This window comes from Desmodus rotundus, chromosome 10, assembly GCF_022682495.2.
Source record: "Desmodus rotundus isolate HL8 chromosome 10, HLdesRot8A.1, whole genome shotgun sequence".
NCBI lineage: Eukaryota > Metazoa > Chordata > Mammalia > Chiroptera > Phyllostomidae > Desmodus > Desmodus rotundus.
The window spans coordinates 55,660,933-55,684,725 of NC_071396.1; the positions used below are offsets into that span (position 1 = coordinate 55,660,933).

At 40.8% G+C, this 23,793-nt stretch overlaps 1 protein-coding gene across 6 annotated transcripts in view; it reads right to left on the reverse strand.

The window, feature by feature from the left end:
* The window catches only part of PRELID2 (PRELI domain containing 2), a 336,985-nt gene that overhangs the window by 212,139 nt on the left and 101,053 nt on the right, over positions 1-23,793 (reverse strand). The window contains exon 7 of one of the 6 annotated variants that reach the window (XM_053912679.2): positions 6,550-10,878. The exons of the other annotated variants lie outside the window; for them this stretch is intronic. The gene's annotated coding sequence lies outside the window, so the exon portion shown is untranslated. Of the gene's footprint in view, positions 1-6,549; positions 10,879-23,793 lie in introns of those variants that run through there. 6 annotated transcript variants of the gene reach the window in all.

Below are 23,793 nucleotides of genomic sequence, written 5' to 3' on the forward strand. Positions count from 1 at the left end.
ACTAAATTTCCTTTTTCTAGATAAGCCATGTGGAGAAACAGTTTCTTTCACCTTCTGCACAGACACACAAAACACCAACACAAAACGATACTGAATTGCATCTGTCTCCCCGCTTTCTCTCCATTTGCCAAGTAACCTTTTCCTGCCCTCCTTTCGGAGCACAGCACCAGCAGGAAAATGGCTTCACATAATAGCAAATACCACTATTAAACGAAATGAAAATCATTTAACTTCACTAGTAAACAAAAACCGCAAATTACAATGAAGATGATCTCATCTTGATTAAATTGCCCCCTTTAAAAAAAACTTTTTATGACAATAATCAACTCTAACAAAGTTTTGAGGAGACAAGTACATTTATGTACTGCACATAACTGTGTAAATTGGTATAGCTATTTTGGAAATTATACTGTAATATATATTAAAGGTCTAAAACTGTTCATAACCTTTGACCCAGTAATCATACTTACAAATTTATCCTAAGAAAATAATTGCATAGATCATTCTCTATCTTATTTGACCCTTCTGGTCTGACTCTAGTCCATCAATGTTCTATTTAAAGACTAATTACTAGGAGTGTACACCATACTTTCTATAAAGTAGAATACAGTGTTCCTACTTATTTTCAGGATAATGAGGACCCTGAATAATATTTCTATGTATACTAAATGAAGCTTGGGTTAACTTAATATTTTAGAGTTCATAATAATTTTGACAAATATCTTTCACATGTAACTGGTACCTAAATCCTGCATTGCAAGTGAGTCCTTTGAATATTTATTACTCATCTCTCCAATAAAATTAGAAGTTTCTTAAAGTACTAGCTCTCATCTTTATAACCATCCAACCACATTTCAGTCAACAAACATGTAGTACACACTCACTATGAGATGGAAACTGCGCACAGTAGCTAGTGTAGCGTCATGCACAGTTGGTGATGGATAAAGAGACTATGATAAATGTCTTACTGGGAATATAGGCACTTAGAGGAATGGGAAATATGCCCTGTCTGGGTAGCTCAGTTGATTGCAGCATCACTCTGATACGACAAGGTTACAGGTTCAGTCCCCAGTCAGGACACATATAAGACTCACCTAATGAATACATGAATGGGTGTAACAACAGAATCAATGTTTCTCTCTCTTCCTTTCTTTCTCTTTCTTTCTTTCTTCTTTTTCTTTCTTTCTTTCTTCTTTTTCTTTCTTTCTTTCTTTCTTTCTTTCTTTCTTTCTTTCTTTCTTTTCTTTCTTTTTCTTTCTCTCTCTCCTCTCCCTCTCCCCCACTCTCCCCCTCCTCTTCCTCCTCCCTCTCTCTCTTAAATCAATAAACTAAAAAAACATAATTAAAAAAAAAGGAATAGGAAATAGAGCCAATGCCAACCCCAAATGAGTCAATTCTAACAGCAGAATTCCAGGCAGCTTCAGAAATGATCTGACACCCATAGGTTTTTCCCTATTGCCTTAAAATCTTAACACAAAGATGGCCAATGCTTGTATGCATTCAAGTGTCACTTTCTGCAGTCCAAGGATGACCAGAATATGGGCAGTCTCTTCGGCACCTCAGACTCTAGCAGTTCTTGTAACAGAACCGCCTTGAATAGTATACACTGTTAAATAACTCTGTGCCTTTTAACATTTTCTTCTGTCTGGAATACCCTTCCCCACTGTGACCACCTGTGTTGGGAACCACCCTGCCTGGTTTCAGAAGCTGTAACCCCTATGGTTAAGGCTGAGTCAGAGACCTTGAGACCATAAGCCACTAAGGAGACAAAGCTTATCTCCCTGGCAGGGGTGCCATCTCCACCCACTTTACTTTACCCTGCTTGGCCCCCAGTGGATGACTGGTTAGCCAATGACAGGTAAGATTCCTCAAAGGAGGGATGACCTAAGACAGGCACAGTCATAAGGGGGCACTCAGGGAAGGACTTGGGGGGCTACAGAAAAAGGGGGTGGTGGACTTTTGTCCCTCAGCTTTGACATAGCCTGAGTTCTCATTCTGTCTGCAAGAAGTCTCCTAATCTCTTGGCTGCTTTACTTCCCCTGCCTGACTTAAGCCTGAAACAATGCAGGAGGTGGGTATGGCCCTGTGCTGGAAAGGGTGGGGGTTCCCCAGGGCGATGAGGCATACGAAAGAATGCATAAAATCCTGTGAAACCTGCTTGCTAATACCCTCAATTTAAATGATGAGTCCAAGCCTGAAATGAGTTTGTTTCCCAAAATCTTACAGCCTTTAACTAACTGACCCTAACTCAGAATAAGCCCTCAAAGTTCTTTGTATGTTATCTATTGTTTGATCCTTACTGCCTGACAATGATTGATGAGCTTTACCTGTATTCCTGTGCAAAATGAACCCAATAAAACCCATTGAGGAAAAGGCTCTTGGCCCTTCTCCTTTGAAAGATCAACCACCCTTCCTCCCCAAGCAGATCATGTCTTGGTAGAGTTATTCTCATCTGTGGCAGCTGGAGGGGCCCTGCGGGCGGGGCCCCACACACACCTGGTAAATGCCTCCTTTAAGGCCCAACATAAGCGAACCCTCCTCTGGAATGCTTGCTCTAACCTCCCCCTCCCTGACTTGTGCTACTGTTGTTCCCTGCATTTATCCTTCATGACAGTAGCTCATGGTCTCCAATTACTTATTTCCCTAGCTAATGTTTCCACAACACCATGCACTCCTTGAGGTTCTCATTCATCCTTGTATTCCAGCATGAAGAGCAGTGCAGATACACCCTATGCTCAGTAAATGCTTACTGAATAGATTAGTGAATACATTCTAAACTGACTCCACCTGAATGTCTGTGGGAGTCCAGCTGAAGGGGCAGAAAATGTTTACACATATTTTGGTCCAGACGGTTCTACAAGTTTATATGTACACACACACACACACACACACACACACACACACGCCCCTTCAGGCCTCAGATGGAACCATGCTGTGTGTTTGAGAATATCAGCAAAGGACACACTTGACCAGCTAAAGAACTTCTCCCAGAATAGCACCACCCATCAATCACAAGAGTTCCGACTGACACTTCAAGAGGTAAACATTCAGTGTTTTCACCCAAAGGATGACATTTTGTCTAATGATGTTAATTTTGCACCATAAACACTTTACATTACCAAAAAAATCAAAATAAATGCCTGTCAGGTCGACAATTACAAATGGCAAAGGAGAAATAGATTAATTCCTGCAACAGTGAGTTTGAATTATCCGGAAGACAAGTATTTAAAACACGATTTGACACAGATTAATTATCTCTGTGTCTTCATAAAGCAAGATCTTTTCTTTGGCTTGAAACACACTCCAATTTGCCTGCGGTGTTACATATACAGATGTGGGTTACTTTACTTGCTCCATCTTCACCTAAATTTACATTGCGAATCTTCCATTAGCCTTTGTTTACAGCCCTTCCCACAGTTACATTGTCTCCACCTGGGAACACATTTGCACTAGTACAGGGTTGGCTACCAAGCAACCATTCAATAATGAGAAGAGGTGATGCAGCTGGACCTCACTTAAAGAGATTCATGAAGCACCTGGCTAATACTCAGATGTATAAAACCCAAAACTGGCCACTTTCATATTTCTCCCTCATAAACTCCTTAAATTAGATGATTCTGTTGAATTTCATATACCAGTTTGAGAAACTTAAGAAAGATACCATATAGGTATGCTTTTACTTTGCTTTATTATAGAATTATACATAATAGGGAAAAAAAGAAAAAGAATTACTAATAATTCTTCAAAAATAGAAAAATTAAAGTAGTCAAGCATTGAAGTATCATATAGCCCTTAGAAATCATCTTGGAGAATATGTAACAGTTGGGGAAATTTTAAAAGGGAAGAAGAAAGCAACTCATAAGCAATATTTGGAGGCACCAAAAATAGTGATGAGGAACATGGATTCTGGAGCCAGGCTGCCTTGGTTCAAAGCCTAGTCTACCACTTACTGGACGTATGACTCCAGACAAGTTACTGAAGGGCCTACTGTCTCAGTATCCTCATCTATAAAAGAGAGGAACGACTAGGACCTGAATCTTAAGGTTGTTGCATAATTAAGTAAATATGAATAAAGCACTTACAACAAGCCTGAAACGTAGTAAGTGCAACAAAAAATTGGCTCTTCTTAACATTTACAGCATACTCCTGTTTTTAAACACAATATATGAAAATATTACATGCACAAAATAAAACTTGGAAGAAAATGGCCCAAAATATCAGCAATGGCTATGTCAGTGCAAGTGAGGGTAATTTTAGGTTTTCTTCTTGTGCTTAATATTTTCTTCTATTCTAGAATAAAGATGCAGCACTTTCGTAATTTTAAAAGTTGATAATTTTTAATGAAATCATCTTTTGTTATATTCTTTTGCTCTTAAAATATTCCATAAACAAAACACCATTTTATTTTTTCTTTATTTTATTATTAATTGTATTTTTTGTTGTTGTTCAATTACAGTTTTCTGCATTTTCTCCCCACCCCACCACCCCACACCAGCCAATCCCACCTCCCTCCACCACCTCCACCCTCCCCCTTAGTTTTGTCCATTTGTCATTTATAGTAACTGCTGAAAACACTTCTCCCCAGTATCCCCTCCCCACTCCCCTATGGCTATTGTTAGATTGTTCTTAACTTCAATGACTCTGGTTATATTTTGTTTGCTTTTTTCTTCTGTTGATTAGGTTCCAGTTAAAGGTGAGATCATAGGCTATTTGTCCCTCAGGGCCTGGCTTATTTCACTTAGCATAATGCTCTCCAGTTCCATCCATGCTATTGCAAAGGGTATAAGCTCCTCCTTTCTCTCTGCTGCATAGAATTCCATTGTGTAAATGTACCATGGTTTTTGGATCCCCTCATTTGCTGATGAGCACTTAGGTTGCTTCCAGTACTTGGCTATTGCAAATTGTGCTATGAACATTGGGGTGCATAGGTTCTTTTGGATTGGTGTTTCAGGGCAGTGGAATTGGTGAGTCAAAAGGCAGTTCCATTTTTAGTTTTGTGAGGAAATTCCATACTGTTTTCCACAGTAGCCTCACAAGTCTGCATTCCCACCAACACTGCACTAGGCTTCCCTTTTCTCCACATCCTCTCCAACATTTGTTTGTTGATTTGTTTATGTTGGCCACTCTGACTGGTGTAAGATGGTACCTCATTGTGGTTTTAATTTGCATCTCTCTGATGGCTAGTGAGACTGAGCATCTTTTCATGTGTCTCTGGGCCCTCTGTATGTCTTCCTTGGAGAAGTGTCTATTCAAGTCCTTTGTCCATTTTCTAACTGGATTGTTTGTCTTCCTGGAGTGGAGCTGTGTGAGTTCTTTATATATTTTGGAGATCAGGCCCTTGTCTGAGGTATCATTGGCAAATATGTTTTCCCATACTGTTGGTTCTCTTTTCATTTTAATGGTGTTTTCTTTAGCCATGCAGAAGCTTTCTATTTTGATGAGGTCCCATTTGTTTATTCTTTCCTTTATGTCCCTTGCTTTAGGGGATGTGTCTGTGAAGATGTTGCTGCGTGGAATGTCGGAGATTTTTCTGCCAACGTTTTCCACTGGGACTGTTATGGTGTTATGACTTATATTTAAGTCGTTTATCCACCTTGAATTTATTTTCATGTATGTGTAAGTTGGTGTTCAAGTTTCATTTTTTGCACGTAGCTGTCCAGATCTCTCAACACCATTTGTTGAAGAGGCTATTTTGCTCCATTATATGCTCCTGCCTCCTTTGTCAAATATTAATTGACCATAGAGACTTGAGTTTATTCCTGGGCTCTCTGTTCTGTTTCATTTTTCTATGTGCCTGTTTTTATTACAGTACCAGGCTGTTTTGATTACAGTGGCCTTATAATACAATTTGCTATCAAGTATTGTGATCCCTCCTGCTTTGTTCTTCTTTCTCAAAATTGTTGCAGCTATTCGGGGTTGTTTATGGTTCCATATGAATTTCTGAAATGCTTTTTCTATATCTGTGAAATATGTCATGGGTACTCTAATAGGGATTGCATCGAATCTATAAATCGCTTTGGGTAGTATGGCCATTTTGATGATAATTCTTCCAATCCATGAGCATGGTACATGCTTCCATTTGTTTGTGTCTTCCTTAATTTCTTTCTTCAGTGTTGTGGAGTTTTCTGAGTACAGGTCTTTTACCCCCTTGGTTAGGTTTATTCCTAGGTACTTGATTTTTCTTGTTGCTCTATCAAAGGGGATTTTTTTTCCTAATTTCTGTTTCTACAGTTTCGTTGTTGGTATACAGGAATGCCTTTGATTTCTGAGTATTGACTTTGTATCCAGCTGTTCTGCCAAATTCATTTATTAGGTCAAGTAGTTTTTTGGTGGAGTCTATAGGATTTTCCATGTACACTATCATGTCATCTGCAAACAGTGACAGTTGCATTTCCTCCTTTCCACTTTGGATGCCTTTGATTTCTTTTTCTTGTCTGATTGCTGTGGCTAGGACGTCCAATACTATCTTGAATAGGAGTAGTGAGAGAGGGCATCCTTGTCTTGTTCCTGATCTTAGTGGGAAAGCTCTAAGTTTTTGTCCATTGAGTATGATGTTGGCTGTAGGTCTCTCATATATGGCCTTTATTATGTTGAGGAATGCTCCCTCTATTCCCACTTTGCTGATTGTTTTTATCATAAATGTGAGCTGTACCTTATCAAATGCTTTTTCTGCATCTATTGATATGATCATGTGATTTTTGTCTTTGCTTTTTTTTATGTGGTGTATTATGTTTATTGATTTGCGAATATCGTTCCATCCTTACATCCCTGGGATGAATCCCAATTGATCGTGGTGTATGATCTTTTGATTATATTGCTGGATGTGGTTTGCCAATATTTTGTTGAGGATTTTAGCATCTATGTTCATCAGCGATATTGGCCTAAAGTTTTCTTTCTTTGCTATGTCTTTATCTGATTTTGGGACTAGGATGATGTTGGCTTCATAAAACGAGTTTGGAAGTCTTCCATCTTCTTGAATTTTTTGAAATAATCTGTGGAAGATAGAGGTTAGCTCTCCCTTAAATGCTCTGTAGAATTCTCCTGTGAAACTGTTTGGTCCAGGGCCTTTGTGTGTTGGAAGCTTTTTGATTACTATTTCAATTTCATCAGGTATTATTGGTCTGTCCAGGCTTTCAGCTTCTTCTTCATTGAGTTTTGGAAGATTATATTTTTCTAGATATTTGTACATTTCATCTGGGTTTTCACATTTCTTGGCATATAGTTCATCATAGTAATTTCTTACAATCCTTTGTATTTCTGTGGTATCAGTTGTAGTCTCTCCTCTTTCATTTCTGATTGTGTTTATTTGGGTCCTCTCTTTTTTTTTCTTGATGAGCCTGCTTAAAGCCTGGTAGATTTTGTTTATCTTTTCAAAGAACCAGCTCCTGGATTCATTGATGTTTAGAATTCTGCTTTTAGTCTCTATGTTATTTAATTCTGCTCTGATCTTGGTTATTTGTTCCTTGTACTTCCTCTGGGTTGTCTTTGTTGTTGTTCCTCAAGTTCGTGTAGGCGTAGGGTTACGTTGTTTGTTTGAAATGTTTCTATTCTTTTTAGGTAGGCCTGTATTGCTATGAACTTCCCTCTCAGGACTGTCTTTGCTGTGTCCCACAGGTTTTGGATTGTTGTGAGTTCATTTCCATTTGTTTCCAGAAACTTTTTGATTTCTTCCCTAATCTTGTTCTTGACCCTTTCATTGTTTAATAGCATGCTATTCAGTCTCCATGATTTTGAGTGTTTTGGGTTTTTTCCTTTGGGGTTAGTTTCTAGTTTCCGTAACTTGTGGTCAGACAAAATGCTTGATATGATTTCAATTTTCTTGAATTTGTTGAGGCTTGTTTTGTGTCCTACCATGTGGTCTATCTTTGAAAATGTTCCATGTGCATTTGAAAAGAATGTGTATTTTGTTTCTTTGGGATGAAAGGCTCTCTCTATATATCTGTTAAGTCCATTTCATCCAGGGCATTGTTCAATGCCATGATATCTTTGTTGATATTTTGTTAAGGAAGATCTATGCATTTCAGACAGTGGGGTGTTAAAATCTCTTACTATAATTGTGTTGCTGTCAATATCTTTCTTGAAGTCCTCCAAGATCTTCTTTATGTATTTGGGTGCTCCTATGTTGGGTGCATATATATTTACAATGTTTATGTCTTCTTGGTGGATTCTTCCCTTAAGAATTATGTCGTGACCTTCTAGGTCTCTCTTTAGGGCCCTTCTTTTGAAGTCTCTTTTGTCTGATATGAGTATTGCTACCCCTGCTTTTTTTTCCTGTCTATTAGCTTGGAATATTTGTTTCCAGCCTTTCACTTTCAGTTTGTGTAGGTCTTTTGTCCTCAGGTGGGTCTCTTGTAGGCAGCATATGTGTGGGTCATGTTTTCTTATCCATTCAGCTATTCTATGTCTATGATTGGAGCATTTAATCCATTTACATAAAAGGTTATTATTGATACGTACTCATTCATTGCCCTTTTTTGTACCTGTTTCCTCTCTCACTCTCTGTCTCTCATTACCTTCCTTTCCTTAAAGCAGTCCCTTTAGCATCTCTTGCAGAGCTGGTTTGGTGGAGCTGTATTCTTTTAGACTTCTTTTGTCTGGGAAACTCCTTATTTGGCCTTCTATCTTCATTAAGAGCCTTGCTGGGTAAAATAGCCTTGGTTGCAGGCCTCTGGTTCTCATTACTTGGAATATTTTTTGCCACTCTCTTCTGGCTTGGAGCGTTTCCATTGAGAAGTCAGTTGCTAACCTTATTGGGGCTCCCTTGTATGTTACTTCCTTTTTCTCACTTGCTGACTTTAAGATTCTTTCTTTGTCTCAGATTTTTGCCATTTTAATTATGACATGTCTTGCAGTGGGCCTCTTTGGGTTCCTCTTGATTGGGACTCTCTGTGATCCATGGATTTTATGTGACTTTTTCTCTCCTCAGATTAGGGAAATTTTCCATCATTACTTTTTCAAACAGGTTTTCTATCCCTTGCCCTTCCTCTTCTCCTTCTGGTATCCCTGTTATACGGATATTATGTTTCATGTTTTCCTGCATTTCCCTTAACCCCTCTTCATTCTTTCTGAGCCTCTTTTCCTTTTCTTGCTCATTCTGGGTGTTTTTTTCTACCTTGTCCTCCAGTTCACTGATCCGATCCTCTGCTTCATCCAGCGTGCTTTTGATTCCTTCTACTGTGTTAAGTTCCGAAATTGTTTTTTTTTTTAATTTTTATTGTTATTCAATTACAGTTGTATGCCTTTTCTCCCCATCCCTCCACCCCACCCCATGAAAAAGGAAATAGAAGCTATCAACAAGGGCCAAGAGGAAATGAAGAATATAATTTCATGAAATTGTTGATAGTTTCTATTTCCTTTTTCATGTTGATATATTTTGCAGTGAGTTCATTGTAGTTTCCCTGTAATTTTTGGTAATTCTGTGTGAGCTCATTAAGCTTCCTTATAACCAATTCTTTGAACTCAATATCTGATAGTTGAATTGCCTCATTTTCATTTAGCATTGTTTCTGAGCCTTCCTCATTTCCTTTCATTTGGGGATTGTTCCTTTGTGTTCCCATTGTTTGTGAGACTCTTCCTGTTAGCCTCTGCTTCTTAAGTTGCTCTGTTCTGACGCCCTGGGTTTATGGTGTAAACTTCTGTGGTAGAATACCTGTGAGATTCAGTGGTACAGTCTCCTTGATCTCCTGAGCTCACTGATCTTGGGCTCTGGTTTATGTTGGCTCTGTGTATGTCTTTGGTTTTTGGTTGTTTTGGGGTCTTTCTTTGGTGGGTCCTTCCCACCAGCTGATTAACTGAGGGTCACTCTGTCCACCACCTCTTGTTTTCTGTTGTGTAGGTGTGGGCAGGTTGTTGTGTTGGAGCTGGTTCTTCAGTGTGTACAAGATTTTGAGGCTTTTCTCTTGCTCTTGTTCAGTTGTTTGTTCTGAGTAATTTCTCCACTATTTAGTTGTATTTCCAGATAGGTCCTGCATTGAGTTAGTGTGGCTTCCACATCCTCCTTCACCTTCTTCTGTTGTTATCTGTTGGTAGTTCCTTTGTTGGTGTGTTTCCTCTTCCGGGAGGTATCCTGGTGTTCACAGCTTCTACCTCCTCTTTTTGTGATAGGTTGGAGGGGGAAGGCACAATGGTTTAAGACAGCACGAGTGTATTCTATGATATTTAAAATACCAACCTGTAGAGAAGAGATAGGAGATCCTTTGGATATGTATAGTGTTCACCATGATAATTCACCCACCTAGCCACTTTTTAGAAAGGGTGGAAAGAAGATAAAACTCTTGTTGTGGAGGGAAATGATTGTGAGTTGGATCTAGAAAGCTGTGAGCTTGTGGGAGGTCAGATTATGAGGTAAAATGAGAGTAAAGGGTAGAAAATAGGTATAATGTGTGAGGGAATGGATTTAACCACACCAGTAATAAAGTTCAGGAAACAGTGAAGTGGGCTGAGATCTGGGAGTGGTTCTGTGTCATATTTACAGATTATGGAATAGTTATTATTTTCTATAGTAATGGAGCAACAATCACATGACAGAATCTATGTGATCTGGATAACTAGAATAGGGAGTATAGGTCCTAGAGTAGTGTGCTAATAGAACACAAGTGAAGTGAAAGACAGTTAATTAACAATACACTATGAAAGAGGGAACAAGTGGAAAACAGTCAAACAATGCAAATTAACCAGTCAAGTGAAGAAGAGTAAACAGAAAGGAGATACAAAAATATTAATAAAATGAGTGATGTAGGATAATGAAGAAAAATAATAATTCAAATATGCAATATCTTACAAGTTCTCTGGAGTAGCAAAGTGAAATTTGTTTCACTGTCTCACGTGTTGGGATGACCCCTCTTTGGTCTTTTCAGAGTTCCAGGTTTTATTTTCTCACTTGTGGGGATTTAAAAAAATTTTAAAAGATGGAAGGAAGAAGAGATATGAAGGGAGAGAAAGAAGGAGTAGAAGAAGAAAGAAGGAAAGAGAGGAAGAAGGTGTTAAAAGAAGGAAAAAATAATAATAAAGAATTACTTTTTAAAAAATGCAAAAAAAATTTTTTTAAATGCCTCTGGCTTCAAACTGCCCAAGCCAGTTTTGCTGGTCTTTTGGCTGCAGCCAACTCAGGGGGCCTAGCCCAGATCTTCTCTCAAGCAGCCTCTGTCCCAGTTCTCCAGCTCCCCGACCCACAGGTTCAGGAACTCATCCTCCTCCAGGCTATGGGTGTGAGCACAGGGACTTCCTTGATTCACTCTTCCGCTGCCTGTGGTCTCAGGTCCCTCCTAGTTGCGCACACTCCCCGGTGCTTAGGATTTGGCCTTGATACCCCCCACACCCCCATGGGAGCGCCAGGTGGCCCGTGGAGAGGAGACTGAAGCTGCTGCTGCAGGAGAATTCCCCAAAGTGCCCCCAAGGGTCTTTTCTTTTTGAGAAAATCCTCCTGCTTAAGCCTGCCACTACATTCAAGGATGGGCCTGTCCTCTCACACAGCCTACCTCTCCAGCTAGACCAGGGAACTTCTGGGTCAGGGCCCCACATGGCCAACTCTCAACTCTCCCCAGCCGACACCCACAGTCTCTGTGGGTTTACCACTTCATCCTTATTCCCCTCCCTGCGACTTCAAGCAACCAGGTCTCTCTCAGTGCTGCTCAAGCCTTGTTTGTCAGGGCAGGGAGTTGTTAACTTGGCTATCTCCCAAGTGTTCTGGGGCAGGCCCGGTGGGCGCAGGCCTGGGGCTGCAGTTGCCCTGTTCCTGCACTGGTCCCAGGGACCTTTTTATCCTAAAGCAATCCCCTCTTACCATCTGTTTTTTCAGTGTCCTCTATACTTTTTGGTGTCCTATCTTCATAAACACTGGGGTACTGTTGGCTGTTCGCTTTGTTCCTCAGTAGATCGGGTAGGTGTTTCCCCCATGTGCAGGGGGAAGTGGACTCCGCCCCCACCTATCTCACCGGCATATTTGCCAATGATACCTCAGACAAAGGCCTGATCTCCAAAATATATAAAGAACTCACACGACTCCACTCCAGGAAGACAAACAACCCAATTAAAAAATGGGCAAAGGACTTGAACAGACACTTCCCCAAGGAAGACATACAGAGGGCCCAGAGACATGAAAAGATGCTCAGCATCACTAGCCATCAGAGAGATGCAAATTAAAACCACAATGAGGTACCAAACACATAATGAGGTTCCCTCACACATTATGTTTGCCACTCTGACTCTCACACCAGTCAGAGTGGCCAACATAAACAAATCCACAAACAAATGTTGGAGAGGATGTGGAGAATAGGAACCCTAATGCACTTTGGTGGGAATGCAGACTGGTGAGGCCACTGTGGAAAACAGTATGGAATTTCCTCAGAAAACTAAAAATAGAACTGCCCTTTGACCCAGCAATTCCGCTGCTGGGATTATACCCTAAAAGCCCTGAAACACCAATCCAAAAGAACCTATGCACCCCAATGTTCATAGCAACACAATTTACAATAGCCAAGTACTGGAAGCAACCTAAGTGCTCATCAGCAAATGAGGGGATCCAAAAACCATGGTACATTTACACAATGGAATTCTATGCAGCAGAGAGAAAGAAGGAGCTTATACCCTTTGCAATAGCATGGATGGAACTGGAGAGCATTATGCTAAGTGAAATAAGCCAGGCCCTGAGGGACAAATAGCCTATGATCTCACCTTTAACTGGAACCTAATCAACAGAAGAAAAAAGCAAACGAAATATAACCAGAGACATTGAAGTTAAGAACAATCTAACAATAGCCAGAGGGGAGTGGGAAGGGGATAGTGGGGAGAAGTGTTTTCAGGAACTACTATAAAGGACACATGGACAAAACCAAGGGGGAGGGTGTAGGTAGGGGAGGGAGGTGGGTTTGGCTGGGGTGGGGTAGAGGGGTGGTGAGAAAATGCAGACAACTGTAATTTAACAACAATAAAATAATTTAAAAATTGAAAAAAAATTGCTGGTGACTTCCCCCATGAAAAATATAAATAAATCAAGTAGCATGCTAGAAGATGATATTTGTGTCTAAAAAAATGAAGAAGAGTGGCAGAAATTGAGCAGAGGAGAAGGAAGAAGAGTGTGCTACAGTTTTGAAAAGGTTTTTCATCCTAAGCCTCACGGAGCAAGGACTGTGTGCCAGTAGTGAATAAAAGTCCTTTGAAAAATACAGACAAATATCCATTCCATCATTCCACAAAGAGTTAATGAGCACAGAGTATGTGCTAGGTGTTGTGCTAGATGCTAAGTATGCCATAGTGGCCAAACAGTCGAGGTTCCTGCCATACTTTACAAAGTATAAAATCTTATGGTCACAATACTATCTGGCCCTTTAGAGGAATCATTTCCTGACCCCCTGCTCTTAACCATTATTATATCACAAAAACTAATTTGAGGATTTGAGGGAAATTATAATTGCAGTCCATTTAGATAAGAAATGCCTTTTGGGTATAGTTGTGCCTACTTAGTATAAATCTATAGAAAGTTGGGAAGAACAGACTGTACCTTTAAGGTTTAATGCAGTTAATGCTCCAGAAGAATTACAAGAAGGCATGTGGTGACATTTGAAGCTGTTTCAATTTCAGCTGCCTGTTATCTGACCCTCCAAAATAAAATTACTAAAAATTTGCAGCCTACTTACTTTGAAGTTTACATATGAGACCTGTGATTTTCCTGATGCCCCTCAAATGCAAAATAATAATAATAATAATAAATAAAATTTAGAGATGTGGTTTGCAAGTCAGTGAAAAATATAAATTCAAAACTTCAGTATTATTAAGTAAAAATAGCATCCATGCCTCTTTGCAAGCTCCATTATACAAATCTCCATCATAAGTCTATAGAAAGTTTAGATTTCAATTCCAATCCACAAAATCCCATGTATTCATTCATTCAACAAGTTTTTATTGAGTACCTACTATATGCCAGGCATTGCTATTAATTACAGAACAGTTACTTGTCAGACGTCAGTAGCCTGCCCAGTATTACATACCCCTCACCCATGATATTTTCATTTTTTTAGTTCTAATTTTATTTTTTTATTATATTGTATTGATTATGCTATTACAGTTGTCCCAATTTTTCCCCCTTTGGCCCCTCCACCCACCCCCTCCACTCCCTCAGGCTATGCCCCCACACTGCTGACCATGTCCATGGTCATGCATATGTGTTCTTTGGCTACTCCATTTCCTATGCTATACTTTTTTATTTCCTATGCTATCCCAATTACTATCATGTCACTACCAATTTGCACATCTTAATCCCTTCACCTTTTTTGTCCATCCCCTAGTTCCCCTCCCATCTGGCAACCCAGCAAAGCTATCATTTAGAATTGAAGGGCAGATAAAGAGCTTCCCAGACAAGAAAAAGCTAAAGGAGTTCATCATCACCAAACCAGCATTATATGAAATGCTAAAGGGTCTTCTTTAAGAAGAAGAAGATCAAAAATAGGAACAATAATATGGCAACAAATACATATCTATCTAAAAAACAATATAAACAAACAAGCAGAACAGAAAGAGAATTATGGATATTCTCACTTTTAAATGAGATTAAAAACAAATATATCCCTATTATCTTGGAGTGTGTAGTCTACTGGAGAAGTAGACTACACACTCCAAGATAATAGGGATATATATAAACACAATAACAAAACTTATCATTGCAATTGTGCAGAAAGTGTGAAGAATGGGGTTCTAGGAAAGAGGATAACAGGGCACCTCATTCCCATCAGAACACTAGGGAAGCCCCTTGAATGAAGAGGCATCTGAGAGGGGACCCAGAGGAGAAGCAGGGTGAAGCCAGGCGAACTGTGCAGAAAGAGTACCTCTACCCCTTGCCACAACGTTCACACACTGAAATGCAAGTGAGATATGAGAAGTATTATTACCGCCTACACACACACACACCCCAACTTACAAATGGGTCAACTGAGGCTAGGAGAACTGCCAATTCATCCATTTTCCAAGTAAATGGCAAATCTGGGATCAAAGTCAGGCTGACTCAGTGGCCAGAGTTTTTGCTGCCCCATCGTGTGCACCTCCTACTTGTTGCTCAAAGCTAATACAACTAAGAAGCCCCACTTCCCAGCTCCCATTTCAGGCCATCTAACACTGGGCTATTCTCAGAAGATACTGATTTCAGAGCCATGTGATTTTGCTTTAAAATTTCCAAATTCAGGGAGAAGAAATGCCAAAAGTTGTAATTTAAACTCAGCTCAGTTCCATACTCTCCAGCATTCTGGCAACCCACTCACCCCACCCTCCATAACAGTTGCTTCACAAATTGCTTTGCAAAGAAACCACCACCAATTTTTTGGATTTTTGGAGATTCCAGAAAAGGCCCTTGGTGTTTTGTGACATGCAATCTCCATGTCACCTGGTTTCCCAGTATGTTGCTCACTTCCTGAAGATGCACAGGAAACTGAGTGTATGTCCTGCAAACCTCTGGAAACACCCAAGCAGAGGGGCATGTTCCGTTCAGGGCAAACACAGATATGGAGAGACACAGCCACACACCTACTTGTGGTCATTCAGTTCCCACTGGACGGGTGATGAAAAAATCACCTGGAGTCCAGTGATGGAAACTTCACAAGCCTAATAGCCATTTACATGGTATTTCTAAGAGTCATCGGAACCCGGAGGTTTGTCTGATCATCAACAGAGCCCCCAACTCTCCCTTTCTTAGCCTCTAATGATTCTAGAACCAAGACTTGGATCAAATCTGAAATCCCTCTCACAATGGCAGTGTGACCATGGGACCTTAACTGATGTATCAGAACCCCAGTTTACTAATACCATGTGCTCAAAAATTCATTTACTTTCCTATAGCCCCTTTGACTGATATTCTGCTAGTTTTCACCAGTGAGGCAGTATTGGTTTATAAAATATTAACTATACCTGTAGTTTTAATAAATAGCCACAGCCTTGAGCTCTACAAGGAAACTCCGCCCCAGAATCTGTCCATAATCCAGGAACAAAAGGGTTAATAATTGACATATCTGGGACATCCAGGACCTCATAGCTGGTATCCATTCTGACTGGTTGATGCTGCAGACAGTCAAGGTGCCCAACAGCATCCGTATGCTTGCTCCCCACCATAGGCTCTCCCAGAGACCCCCAAGGGCTAGCCATGTTTCCTCCAGGTGTGGCCCTCCAGGTGCTGGGGATCCCATGTTATGCTGATACTTACACATGGCAGCCCATCCACTATGCTACCATAAGCCAATATTTGCTCCACCTGCCAGAGCGTGTCCTGATCTGGCAGAAGTGGGGTGGGGGGGCACATTTGGCAGCACTGCTCTCAGCCCATGTGGATCACAGAGCTATGAGCTACGACTGCCCACCTCAGGCCAGCATTCCCTAGAATCATCTCTGTGTGGCCCCTCCTGGACATTGCAGCCACCATGTGCCAGGTTCTGAAAGAAGCAGAGAAAGAAGGGGACAGCAGATGTTTAATTTTAAACATGTTTAATTTTTTATGTATAACGATATATACATTAACTCATATAGCTGTAATGCTTCTTTAGTATTTTTAAATACAACCCCTGCTTTCATTTTACCAAAAAGATGTTTCATAAGTGTATATAAGAGTGAGCTAGCAAGTTTATGAGAATCTGAGTGTGGTACTCAAGCACTCCTACCCGGCACAAAGCAGCTCTCCTGATCTGGTGATCACACAAAGCCTTGTCCATGGCTGAGGGTAGAGCTGTACCCACAGAATAAGAACATCCAGATAACGTTCAGAAACTATAGTAGATGTAGTTCATGTTTTTCTTTCTCTTCTTTTAAATGAAGAAGGGGTGCCACCCCTCCTTGGGGAAATCCACTCTCCCTTTATGTGGTTCTGGCAGAATGCATCAGGATGCTTTCTGTGGCAGAAATTAAGAAAGAAAAAACAAAAAACCTGACAGCCAGCCTCACATCATAAACCTGACAACTAGTCTCACATCATGAAGACAACAATTTCACATAAGAAGCAGCCAAAAGGAAAAGCAATTCAAGGAAATTAGGTCCCCTGTTCTTCAAAGATCTAAGTAACCTTTCCTGGAAGCAATCCCACCCCCAGAAGACTTTCATTCAAGTCTCATTGGCTGGATATTCAGCCACATACACCCTTCTAAGCCAAGTATTCACATGGGGAAAGGAATTGCCTCCCTGATGCAGATTCATCCAAACAGTCCCTACATTCCAGAGAAGATACCACTTGGGCTTGAATTCCACACTCACTAGAAAAAATCATGAAGGTGCACCATATGCAAGGGGAAGGGGAGTCATTTAATAGATTGATATATAATTATTTCCCTTTCTATCAAAAGACAGCACATATTGTCAAATAAAGCAACCACTCATTTTTCAACCCTGACAAAAATGTGTACTAGTTATGTAAACAGGAGGCTGGATCTAAACTGAGAGCTACAATTGCTGTTTACTTGCTGGTCTGTACAATATCCACTGGCCACCAAGTTACATGAGTGTTAAACCTTTAGAAGAAGCTGGTCAAATCACCAAGTAAACATAATCTATTCAGAGCAGACAATTAGTGATGCTACTTGTATCTGAGGGATATTTTTAAATGGTCACGTGGCTTAAGCAATCCATTCAGATTAGGGTGGGCTTTCAAAGAAGCTTCTTCATTCAGTAGCTCAGACATTTTCACCAAGGACCCCTGGTGTCTCATCTTCTTTCTGCCTCTGAGCTCTGCCTACCAGGGGGTTGGCTTCATCACCAGACTCTATGCCCCACACAGACGCGACAGCTCAAGCTTTACTCTCAGGACTAAATGGCTGCCTCAGTTTCAGGCCCCACATCCTTATCCTAAATGATCTATGGGGGAAGAAAATGGCAGTTCCAAGAGCACATAACCAGGTCCTGGGCTCTTTCATTGTCCTGAAATAAGTCATTCGACTAAACCCGAATTAATAGGTGCATCCAGGGGAAAGAATACACAGGTTGGCATGGGTCAGTCATAGTCTATCTTTTGAACTGTGTGTGGGATCAGTCCAAGCCCCACACCACATGGAAAGGGATATGTTCAGGGTATAGTTAAAGGAAGAAAGGGAGAAAAAAACAGTGGATATTGGAGTAACAAACAACATATTTCCACTGCACCTGTCCTCCACACCTGAGTTCCTTTCTGCATAAAGGAATGAATCCAGCGAGCCTCCAGCTTCCAGGGGTATTTCAGAGCTACATTTTACAAAACCACATAGCTTGATTTATTCATTCAACTTAAAAGAAAAAGATCTATAAAATGATGGCATTTTATTCAACCAGGGCCCCAGAATCATAGTCATGGTACCTGTGGCATCCTGCACCATCGGCTCAGTTGTGAGTTTTGTGGCCACAGCTCTCACTGATAAGACATCATGTCAAAGCAGTTTCAGGATTCATGCTCACTGGGCTATAACCATTGCTAATCGAGCCTGGAGATTAGTTGCTGGCATCAGACACAAAGATGTGAGACAAAAGCTGGCTAAGCAATGAGATTCCAGCCCAGATTGGCATGTGGATCATTTTCATTCAGTTTCCCTCCGTTGATGGATCAAAGTACTGAGCACAGCAGTCAACCAGGAGAAAATTCCAAAACCTGCACCTGTCCATCCAGCTCATAGCCACAGCCTGGAGACAGAGTAAAGGACAGAGAGGGAATTCCCAGCTTTCAGAGAGATTACCAAGCAACAAGGATGTTACTGTTGTAACATCCCAAGTCTGCAGCAGGCAACAAGGAGCAGTCCAGTACACCCAAAACACACCTGGGCTGGAGTCTATAGACTTATATTTGACCAATTACTTTGCCACTTGGGTAATTCATTTCGTGTCTCTAAGACTCAATTTCTTCCTCTGTAGAATGAGAGTAATAAAATGAAGTAAATAAATTTTGAAGTACCTGCACAATTCACAATTATCCCTTTTAACTGTCACGCAATGTATAGAGGACCCATTTTGAAAATGATTCCCTAGAAGCCATGTTTCTACCATGGTCATAGGTGATTGGACCAGGAGTAAAATCTGGCCAATTCCGCACCAACTGCATTTCCCGCCCTGATACTAGGTTGGCCAAAATGTTCTGATTTTTTCTGTAAGGTGGGTCTAGTAGCCTTTGGTTGTCTTGAGCTTCATTCAAAAATTTTTTAAGTTGTATTGTGACAGCTGTCATATCAGCATGCATTTAAAAAAATCAAAATTAGTGAATTGTGTAGCCATTTTAATATTGAAGATGAAAGAAAATATGCAACACTTTTGGCATATTATGATTTATTATTTCAAAAGGTAGAAAACACCAGTAAAATACCAAAAAAAAGATTTATGCAGCATACAGAGAAGGTACCGTGACTGATCAAATGTGTCAAAGTGGTTTGCAAAGTTCATGCTACAGATTTCTTCCTGCTGGATGATGATGCAGGGTCGGGTAGACCAGTTGAAGTCAATAGTGATCAAATGAAAACATTAACTGAGAACAATCAACATTATACCATGTAGGAGATAGCAGACAAAAATATCCAAATCAATAAATGAAAATGAAATTTAAAAATGTGTCTTTTATTTTATGGATAAAAAAAACCTATACAAACTTTTTGGACAACCCAGTATTGACAAATTGGCCCAAAAGGGAACAATCGCGCAGTTGGGCCCCTTCATAGTGGCAGGCCCAGTGACCTGGAACCTCCTGCTGTCAGCACTCATACCCACCATTGCCCTTATCTGCACGAAAAGACAATCTATGCAAAGAGATTAAAAAGAAGACACACAAATCCCATAATCTTCCATCAATCCTCATCAATCCCCTTTTCTTGTTTAAGACACTTAAGGTGGTTTCTGTTACTTGCAAGCAAAGAATTTCCATGAACCCCTAATGTCTAACTCCTGGAGAGACTATGAAAATTAAATGAGACAATAATGCTTTGTAAACAAAAAGTACTATAAAAACTGATCAGGGCAATAAGTTTAATGACTGACAAAGACAACAGAGATGGACAAAACACATGTACTGTTTTTTAAATTAAAAACTAAAATTATTTTGGAAAAAAAAGTATTTTCTTGACATGGAGAGATGTTTAAGACAGATCATTAAGCAGATATTCAGGTTACCAAAGCAGAAATTATTTATACCAAGGGGTCAGCAAACCTTTTCTGTAAAGGACCAGATAGTAAATATTTTTAGCTTTAGCTTTGCAGGCCATACAATCTCTGCCACAACTACTTTGCTCTTGTATCAAGAAAGCAGCCACATGTAATGTAGAAATGCATGGGTGTCGTTGTGCTCCAATAAGACTTTCACTGAAATGCAATTTCATATAAACTTTACATGTCACAAAATGATAGTCCTCCTCTTATTTTTTCAACCGTTAAAAAATATTAAGTGTGGAACTTCAGGCCAAGATGGAGGCGTAGGTAGACACACTGTGCCTCCTCGCACAACCAAAGGACAACAACAATTTAAAAACAAAAAACAACCAGAACTGACAGAAAATCGAACTGTATGGAAGTCTGACAACCAAGGAGATAAAGAAGAAACATTCATCCAGACCGGTAGGAGGGGTGGAGATGGGCAGCTGGGGTGGAGAGGACTTGTGGCAAGGCAGCAGCTGGCGGACCCAGCAAGGTGGCGGATTGTGGAACGGTGCAGGCCAGGCTGCAGCTGGCAGACCCCACAAGGTGGTGGCTGACAGACCCTGTGGCCCCACATTCTCACATAGATAAACCAGGAGGAACAGCAGGGGAGCAAAGCAGACCTCGCAACCCAGGGCTCCAGCGCTCGGGACATAAAGCCTCAAACCTCTGATTGAAAACACCTGTGGGGGTTGAGGTAGCAGCAGGAGAAACTCCCAGCCTCACAGGAGAGTTCGTTGGAGAGACCGACAGGGGCCTAGAGCATGTGCGGGCCCGCCCACTCGGGAATCAGCACCAGAGGGGCCCAACTTGATTGTGGATAGCGGAGGGAGTGACTGAAATCAGAGAGTGGAGCAAGCACCATTGCTTCCTCTCAGCCTCTCCCCCAAGTACAGCATCACAGCAGACTGACCAGCATTACCCCGCCCCAGTGAACACCTAAGGCTCCGCCCCTTTACATAACAGGTGCAGCAAGACAAAAAAAAATGGCCCAAATGAAAGAACAGATCAAAGCTCCAGAAATAATACAACTAAGCAACGAAGAGATAGCCAACCTATCACATGCACAGATCAAAACACTGGTTATCAAGATGCTCACAGAATTGGTTGAATTTGGTCGCAAATTAGGTGAAAAAATGAAGGCTATGCTAAGAGAAACAAAGGAAAATGTACAGGGAACCAATAGTGATGCGAAGGAAACTGGGACTCAAATCAATGGTGTGGACCAGAAGGAAGAAAGAAACATCCAACCAGAAATGAATGAAGAAACAAGAATTCAAAAAAATGAGGAGAGGCTTAGGAACCTCCAGGACATCTCGAAACGTTCCAACATCCGAATTCTAGGGGTGCCAGAAGGAGAAGAGGAAGAACAAAAAATTGAAAACTTATTTGAACAAATAATGAAGGAGAACTTCCCTAATCTGGCAAAGGAAATAGACTTCCAGGAAGTCCAGGAAGCTCAGAGAATCCCAAAGAAGCTGGACGCAAGGAGGAACACACCAAGGCACATCATCATTACATTACCCAAGATTAAACAGAAAGAGAGAATCTTAGAAGCAGAAAGAGAAAAGGACACAGTTACCTACAAAGGAGTTCCCATAAGACTGTCAGCTGATTTCTCAAAAGAGACCTTAAGGCAAGAAGGGGCTGGCAAGAAGTATTCCAAGTCATGAAAGGCAAGGACCTACATCCAAGATTACTCTATCCAGCAAAGCTTTCATTTAGAATAGAAGGGCAGATAAAGTGCTTCTCAGATAAGGTCAAGTTCAAGGAGTTCATCATCACCAAGTCCTTATTATATGAAATGTTAAAGGGAGTTACCTAAGAAAAATAAGATAAAAAATATGAACAGTAAAAATGACAGCAAACTCACAGTTATTAACAACCACACCTAAAACAAAAACCAAAGCAAACTAAGCCAACGAGAACAGGAACAGAACCACAGAAATGGAGATCACATGGAGGGTTATCAACAGAGGAGTGGGAGGGGGAGAGAGGGGGGAAAGGTACAGAGAGTAAGTAGCATAAATGGTAAGTAGAAAATAGACAGGGGGAGGGTAAGAATAGTATAGGAAATGTAGAAGCCAAAGAACTTATAAGTATGACCCACGGACATGAACTATAGGGGGGGAATGTGGGAGGGAGGGGGTGGACAGGATGGAGTGGAGTGAAGGGGGGAAAATGGGACAACTGTAATAGCATAATCAATAAATACATTTTTAAAATTATCTTGCAAAATAATTAGGTTTAAAATACATTCTTTTGCTGAGGTTATACATACAGACACGTAAAACTTTGAAATTATTCCTTCAAAATATTAATAGAATTGATCTTAAGGTAGTGGGTTTCAAGGAAATTTATTTTCTTATTTTTTGATCACCTATATTTTCTATTTTTCTACTATAGGCATATATTACCTATGAAATTATTTTTCATTAATTTTTTTAAAAGTAAAGGGGAGTCATGAAATGTAGTTCCAAGACAGAGGAGGCAGGAAAATGGCAGAGTCAGAATGTGTGAGCACCCCTGAGGTCCCTGGAGTATCAGTATTCTTCCTGGGAGCTGAACTGGATAAGAGTCTCACTGTGAACTGTAACTACACCCCTAGGATAGAGCAGGGAACCTGTCTGAAATGACCTGCCTTGGTCAACACAGAGCCACCTTACCAAGTTCATTAGCTCATCCTCCAGTTCCAGAAGTTATAGAAAGAACTCCACAGCCTAAAATCATAGTGTTTTCCAGAAGAAAGGAAAAGAAGTTAGTAAGTATAACTCCTTCTCTTTGGACCCAGGTGATCAATAAGGAGTTGGTTTTCCTTTTTAGAAGGGAGCTCAAGAGACTATCCACCGAAACCCTCAGCAGGGTCCCAATGCCTACACGCAGCAACCCTTCCCAGTTCGCAGCCTGCCTCTGCCCATGTGAACATTGTGTGCAATGCAAGTCAACATCTGTGGTTCACCTCCTACATGCCAAGCACTGTGCTAGGTGCTACTGAAAAGATACACTCCCTCCATTAACAGCTGCAGGTCCTGTTCTCAATACCAGTACTGTTAGTGTTTGGTTTAACACATTTAAAATAAAAATAGCAATAAAAATGGTGCTATGCTCGTGGCACCCATAGTCTCATTTTAAGTCTTCACTTTACCTGTGATGCATAATAACCATGGTTGAGAAAATGAGGATCAGAAAGGCAGAGTGACTTGCCCAAGACCCCCTGGCAAAGCCCTGGAAGTCAGTCACAGGTCTGATCCCAAAGGGACTGAGCATCCTTACCATGCAAGTGAGCACTTGGGAGCCTGTCAGAAATGCAGAGCCTCAGCCCCACTCCTAGACCTGCCGATTCTGAATTTGCATTTTTGACACAATTCCCAGGGAGTCCTGTGCCCAGTAAAGTCACTGTCCTAAGAAACTAATTCTTCAATTCAAAGGAATGAGAGGAAGGAAACAAGATGCAGTAAGTGCTTGGTATTAATATATAGTTGAGGAACCTGAGGTTTGAGGAAGTTAAATAATGTGCCCAAGAATGACAGCCAGGAAGGGGCAGGGCCAGGATTTGACCCCAATGTCCCCTTCTTACTTTCCTGTCCTGGAATGAAGGGAGTTGGAGGACCACATAGCCAACTTGGAATAAGACAAGTTAACCTTCAAATTTGAATTCACCACTTATGTTGGGAAGAGAATAATTTCCCT